The sequence below is a fragment of the Leucoraja erinacea genome, unplaced genomic scaffold (genome assembly GCF_028641065.1).
Source record: "Leucoraja erinacea ecotype New England unplaced genomic scaffold, Leri_hhj_1 Leri_281S, whole genome shotgun sequence".
NCBI lineage: Eukaryota > Metazoa > Chordata > Chondrichthyes > Rajiformes > Rajidae > Leucoraja > Leucoraja erinaceus.
Window position 1 is genome coordinate 62,501 of NW_026576182.1, and position 7,500 is coordinate 70,000.

A 7,500-nucleotide genomic window follows, 5' to 3' on the forward strand; every position below is an offset into this window, starting at 1 on the left:
TAAATATCCACACCTGGAGATTACCTGCAAATATCCACACCTGGATTTCACCTGTAACTATTCACACCTAGGAGTATGATTCTCGATTTCTCACCCGAGTAACCCCAGCACTCCCCCTCTCCCTCCATCTCTCCACCAACCCACGTCCCACCAGCTTGTCGTTCTTGCCTATCTCTAAACTAAACTGTGGCCAGCTAGGTGGGCCGAAGGGCCTGTTTCCGTGCTGTATCTGTAAACTAAACATAGAACCAAGGTGATCGGGCGATGGATGGTCGGCATGGACTCGGTGGGCCTGAAGGGCCTGTTTCCACCCTATAACCCCAAGCTCTAACCTCTAAACAATAGACAATAGACATTAGGTGCAGGAGTAGACCATTCGGCCCTTTGAGCCAGCACCGCCATTCAATGTGATCATGGCTGATCATTCCCAATCAGTACCCCGTTCCTGCCTTCTCCCCATATCCCCTGACTCCGCTATCTTTAAGAGCCCTATCTAGCTCTCTCTTGAAAGTATCCAGAGAACCGGCCTCCACAGCTAAACTAAACAGCTCAACATGTTTAACTTCATCCTACCCCCCTGTCTTTGATTTCCTGCTTGGTACACACTCCACCGTTTAATACTAACTTGTTTTCTCACCTTTCCAAGGTCCTTCAACTCCGTATCTCTCCAAACCTGTCCCATCCATGGACCTGTCCAAATACGTCTTAAACATTTGGATGGTCCCAGCCTCAACTGCCCTGGTTCCCCTCCCCTACTATAGATGAGGCTCGCACCAGGGTCTCCTCCATACCCCGTAACACTACTCTCTCTCCCCATCCCCCTCACTCGTAACAAGGGCAGAGTCCCGCTAGTCCTAACCTTTCACCCCACCAGCCGTCACATACAACAAATAATCCTCCGTCAGTTTCGCCACCTCCAACGTGACCCCACCACTTGCCACATCTTCCCATCTCCCTTCCGCAAAGACCGCTCCCTCCGCAACTCCCTTGTCAATTCTTCCCTTCCCTCCCGCACCACCCCCTCCCCGGGCACTTTCCCTTGCAACCGCAAGAGATGCAACACTTGTCGCTTTACCTCCCCCCTCGACTCCATCCAAGGACCCAAGCAGTCGTTCCAGGTGTGACAGAGGTTTACCTGCACCTCCTCCAACCTCATCTATTGCATCCGCTGCTCTAGATGTCAGCTGCTCTACATCGGTGAGACCAAGCGCAGGCTTGGCGATCGTTTCGCCGAACACCTCCGCTCGGTCCGCAATAACCAACCTGATCTCCCGGTGGCTCAGCACTTCAACTCCCCCTCTCATTCCCAATCCGACCTCTCTGTCCTGGGCCTCCTCCGTGGCCAGAGTGAGCAACACCGGAAATTGGAGGAGCAGCACCTCATATTCCGCTTGGGCAGTCTGCACCCTAGTGGCATGAACATTGAATTCTCCAATTTCCGGTAGCCCTTGCTCTCTCCCCCCCTTCTCAGCTCTCCCTCAGCCCTTTGGCTCCTCCTCTTCCTTTCTCCTTTCTTCTCCCGCCCCCTCCCCCCACCCCCACATCACTCTGAAGAAGGGTCTCAACCCGAAACGTCACCTAATCCTTCGCTCCATAGATGCTGCCTCACCCGCTGAGTTTCTCCAGCATTTTTGTCTACCTCCGAGGTCCGGTGAAAAGCTTTTGTTGCGTGCTAACGCTAACCAGTCAGCGGAAAGACAATACATGATTACAATCGAGCCGTCCACAGTGTACAGATACAGGATAAAGGGAATAACGTTTAGTGCAAGGTAAAGTCCGATTAAAGATAGTCCGCGGGTCTCCAATGAGGTAGATAGTAGTTGTGGACCGCCTTGGGTTGTGGCTGGGATGATTCAGAGAGCAGTCCTGAACACAAAAAAAAACGCTGGAGTAACTCAGCAGGGACGGGCAGCATCTCCGGAGGCAAGGAATGGGTGACGTTTTGGGTCGAGACCCTTCTTCAGACTTCAGGCTCAGTGTGAGGAAGAGTCTCAACCCGAAACCTCCCGCGTTTTCCCTTCTCTCCGGAGATGGGCTCCCGTTGCCCCCGGATTCAAAAATAATTCCCCGCTGTTCCCGACGCTCTCCGACACCCATTCCAGGAGACTCCAGGGCAATCCTGGAGGATTGTCAGCGCTTCCCAAGTCCGTCCTGAAGAACCTGAAGAAAGGCCGGGAGACAAACTGAAGACTGCAAGTAGAGCGGGGAGGGGTTAGGCATCGGGAAGCGGGAGTAACAACACCATTTAAAACAAAGACACATCGCGTTACTCTGCGCTGGCTCAGCCCGTTACCTTAACGGTCCCAGGATCTGAAACGCCACCCAGCGCCCTGGACCCTTGGCACTGGTTGGATTCATTATATTATTTTTTTGTTTTGACAATTTTGGATCGTGCATGAAAGTGCTGACTAAGCGGAACCCAGACGGCTAGACTGGGAGGGGGGGGGGGAGATGGTGGTGGGGGGGGGGGGTGGGCCAGACACCCACCCACATGTGGTCAGAAAGGAGAAACCTCACCCCGACCCCCCTTGTTCTGGACGTCTGAGTGTATCAGGCAATGTTTTAACACGGCTAGCCGAATAGTGAAGAGCCTGGATAGAGTGGACACACATGCACGCACATACGCACACACGCATGTACACACACACGCACACACGCATGTACACACGCACGCACGCACGCACACACACGCACGCACACACGCACGCACACACGCACACACGCATGTACACACGCATGCACGCACGCACGCAAACACGCATGTACACACGCACCCACACACGCACGTACGCACGCACACACGCACGCACACACGCATGTACACACGCATGCACACACACACGTACACACGCATGTACACACGCACGCACACACACATGCACTCACACACGACAATTTATAATTAAATTCACACATGCACACGCACACGCATACACGCACGCACACACACACGCACACACGCACGTACATACGCACACACACGCATGCACACACGCACCCACACACGCATGCACACACACACGCACACACGCATGTACACACGCACGCACACACACACATGTACGCACACACACACGCACGCACACACGCACGCACGCACCCACACACACGCACACATGCACACATGCACACACGCATGTACACACGCACCCACACATGCATGTACACACACACGCACACACGCATGTACACACGCACGCACGTGCGCACGCACACACACACGCACACACGCACGCACACACACACACGCATGTACACACGCACACACGCATGTACACACGCACCCACACACGCACGTACGCACACATACACGCTCATACACGCACGCACACGCACACACACACACGCATGCACGCACGCACGCACACACACGCATGTACACACGCGCACGCACACACGCACGCACGCACACACGCACACACGCACACACGCATGCACGCACACACGCACACGCACGCACGCACACATGCACGCACGTACACACATGCACGCACGCACTCATGCACACACGCACACACGTGATCATGGCTGATCATCCCCAATCAGTACCCCGTTCCTGCCTTCTCCCCATATCCCCTGCCTCCGCTATCTTTAAGAGCCCTATCTAGCTCTCTCTTGAAAGTATCCAGAGAACCTGCCTCCACCGCCCTCTGAGGCAGAGAATTCCACAGACTCACCACTCTCTGTGTGAGAAAAAGTATTTCCTTGTCTCCGTTCTAAATGGCTTACTCCATATTCTTAAACTGTGTGTGTGTGCGGCCCCTGGCTCTGGACTCCCCCAACATCGGGAACATGTTTCCTGCCTCTAGCCTGGGTGAATGACGAGTCGGCCCCAGGTGCTGGACTGCACACAAAGCCCAGCCGGCTGGCGAGCTGAGGAGTTTTGGCCCGGGGGCCGCCCGCACAGTCCGGCGCTCCGTCCAACTCACGAACCGACGATTGGCCGTGAGATGGAGGGGTGGTGGTGGTGTCCGCGGTCAGCGAAGGTCCGAAGGTCGGACAGCTGGCCGAGCTGCCGAGCGACTGACGGGGCCACGGGCGAGGCGCTGCTGCTGCTGCTGCTGCTGCACTCCACGGGCTGCACTACGTCGGGACGGGCGAGGCGGGGTCTGACCCGATCCGAGAAATAGCGGTCAAATACGGGACAAGGTCGGTCCCGTACGGGACAAACCAATTTAGCCCAAAATACGGGATGTCCCGGCTAATACGGGACTGTTGGCGACCCTATGCTCTCTCCCCATATCCCTTCATTCCGTTAATCCTAAGAGCTATATCCAACTCTCTCTTACAGGGACCTCCTGTAAATACTGACCCACTCTTGCCCGGAGAGGCCTAGTGCTCCCTAGTAGTAGCCGAAGCCTTCAATTCGCCTCAGAGACTTTAAACGTGTAAAGCATTGCCTGAAACATTGTCCAGCCCCCTCCCCATTTTTTAGGCCAAGAAGGTAAATATAGTCAGGAAACATTTTGATCGGGGGGGAGGGGGAGGGGGGAGATTTTCTGCTTGCGTCAATAATTTCATTTTAAAATACAAACGTCGAGATAATCCTGACTACATTTGTCTGCGATTCACACAGACGCCCATGGCAACCGAATTTGCCGTATTGTGGCTTATTTTAGATTCGGTTTTCGGGCAAGTTTTACATTTACACCAGTTCTCTCACGAGCAGAGTGTGAGAAGGCTTCGGCCTAGTAAGGCCTGAGGCCTATACTCCTCCTCACCCTCTCCCTGCACTGCCCTGTCTCCCCGCCACCTCTCCCCCCCCCTTGACTGCGCCCGCCACCTTCCCCTTTCGCCCCCTCACAAACTCTGCAGATAGAAAGAGTCTCTTCTCTTACTGATTTTTGAAAAAAAACACTTTACGTTTCCCGCAGTGCCAGAGGAAGAAACGTCGCGATTGAGTAGCCAACTCGGAGGGCCTCCAAACTCTGGAGAAGCCCTCGATTAATTTTGGATTAAGAATGCCGTCAGATAGAAGTGGAACGATTTTTTTTAAATATAGAGGGAGGGGGGGCGCCGTCCCGTCAAAAAATACACCGCGGATTTGACAAGTTCAAAGGTTAAAGGTTGACTCAACCATGATTAGGGGTTAGGGGTCGGGTGGAAGGTCACTTGTTGCTTCGGCCAGGTCGCCTTTGCTTCGGGGTGTGGTCTTGCCTTTCGGAGAACGTTTTGGGGTGGTCTTTGAAATGGTGGCGGTGGGGGTTGTTGGGGTGGTGAGGAGGAGGGGGGGGGGGGAGGGGGGGGAGGGGGGGGGTTCTATTGACTGGTTCCGTTTAGTTTTTAGTTTCGAGATGCAGCCCCACCGGAATTCCCAACGACGGCCTCCACCGCCATCTGTGGCAATGAATTCCACAGATTCACCACCCTCTGGCTGAAGAAATTGCAGGAAACATGGCCCCGATGTTGGGGGGAGCCCAGAACCAGGGGCCACGCGCAGTTTAAGAATAAGGGGGAGCGCCGTTTAGAACGGAGACGAGGAAACACTTTTTTCACCCAGAGAGTTGTGAGTCTGTGGAATTCTCTGCCTCCGTGAGCAGTGGAGGCCGGTTCTCTGGATACTTTCAAACGAGAGTTAGATAGGGCTCTTAAAGATAGCGTAGAGTCAGGGGATATGGGGAGAAGGCAGGAACGGGGTACTGATTGGGGATGATCAGCCATGATCACATTGAATGGCGGTGCTGGCTCAAAGGGCCGGAGTGCTGGCTCAAAGTGTCATCATGGCTGATCGTCCCCAATCAATAAACCCGTGCCTGCCTTCTCCCCATATCCCTTGATCCCACTAGCCCCTAGAGCTCCATCTGAAGGGGCTGTCCCACTGTACGAGGTAATTCAGGAGTTCTCCCGAGTTTCCCCGGATTCGAACTCGGAGAATTACGGTAATGGCCGCTCGTAGGTACTCGGGGCTCTCGTGTACATTTTTCAACATGTTGAAAAACCTTCACGCGCTTACCGTGTTTCCCGAGCACCTGCCGTTAGCGTTACGAGCCGCTAAGAGACGTCCCCGAGCTCCGACGTACCCGCTACGTACATTCTACGTGCTTACCACGAGTTTGATTTTTATTTAAACTCGGGAGAGCTCTTGGGTAAACTCGTACAGTTGGACAGGCCCTTAACTCTCTCTTAAATCCATCCAGTGATTTGGCCTCCACTGCCCTCTGTGGCAGAGAATTCCACAAATTCACAACTCAAGTGAAAACGTTTTTTCTCACCTCAGTCTTAAATGACCTCCCCTTTATTCTAAGACTGTGTGTGTGGCCCCTGGTTCTGGACTCGCCCAACATTGGGAACATTTTTCCTGCATCTAGCGTGTCCAGTCCTTTTATAATTTTATATGTTTCTATAAGATATCCCCTCATCCTTCTAAACTCCAGTGAATACAAGCCTAGTCTTTTCAATCTTTCCTCATATGACAGTCCCGCCATCCCAGGGATCAATCTGGTGAACCTACGCTGCACTGCCTCAATCACAAGGATGTCCTTCCTCAAATTAGGAGACCAAAACTGTACACAATACTCCAGATGTGGTCTCACCAGAGTTTGTCAAGTATATGATGGTGGGTTCTGTTTTGATTAATTAAATATTATTATAATAATTGAATCAATATTTTTGTTTAAAAACCCAAAATGGTGTACAGTTTCAGAATAAAGGGAATAACTTTTAGTGCAAGTTAATGTCCAGAGAAAGTCCAATTGAAGATCTCCAATGAGGTAGATGGGAGGTCAGGACCGCTCTCTAGTTGGTGAGAGGACAGTTCAGTTGCCTGATAACAGCTGGGAAGAAACTGCCCCTGAATCTGGAGGTGTGTGTGCGTTTGTTTTCACACTTCTGTACCTCTTGCCCGACGAGAGAGGGGAGAAGAGGGAGTGGTCGGGGGTGCAGGATAAAGGGAATAACGTTTAGTGCAAGATTTGGGCCTCGACAAGTGCAATTGAAGATAGTTGGAAGGTCTCCATTGAAATAGACAGTAGCAGTTATTCCAGCACTCTGTGTCTATCTTTGGTATTCACCAAAATAGTGGGAGAGTCTAGGACCAGAGGGCACAGCCTCAGAATAAAAGGACATTCCTTTAGGAAGGAGATGAGGAGAAATTTCTTCAGCCAGAGGGTGGTGAATCTGTGGGATTCTTTGCCACAGACGGCTGTGGAGGCCACAAGTCAGCGGATATTTTTACAGCAGAGATAAATAGATTGTTGATTAGTGCGGGTGTCAGGGGTTATGGGGAGAAGGCAGGAGAATGGGGTTGGGAGGGAGAGATAGATCAGCCGTGATTGAATGGCGGAGTGGACTCGATGGGCTGAATGGCATCATTTTACTCCTATAACTTGTGAACTTGTGAAAACTAAACGTGTAAGTGTAAAACTTAGTGTGTAAGTGTAAAACTAAGTGTGTAAATATAAAACTAAGTGTGTAAGTGTAAAACCAAGTGTGTGAGTGTAAAGCTAAGTGTGTAAGTGTAAAGCTAAGTGTGTAGGTGTAAAACTAAGTGTGTAAGTGGAA

The 7,500-nt window shown here is 52.2% G+C and overlaps 1 protein-coding gene across 1 annotated transcript in view; it reads right to left on the reverse strand.

The window, feature by feature from the left end:
- The window catches only part of LOC129693407 (neuroligin-1-like), a 91,802-nt gene that overhangs the window by 20,620 nt on the left and 63,682 nt on the right, over positions 1-7,500 (reverse strand). The window lies entirely within an intron of this gene.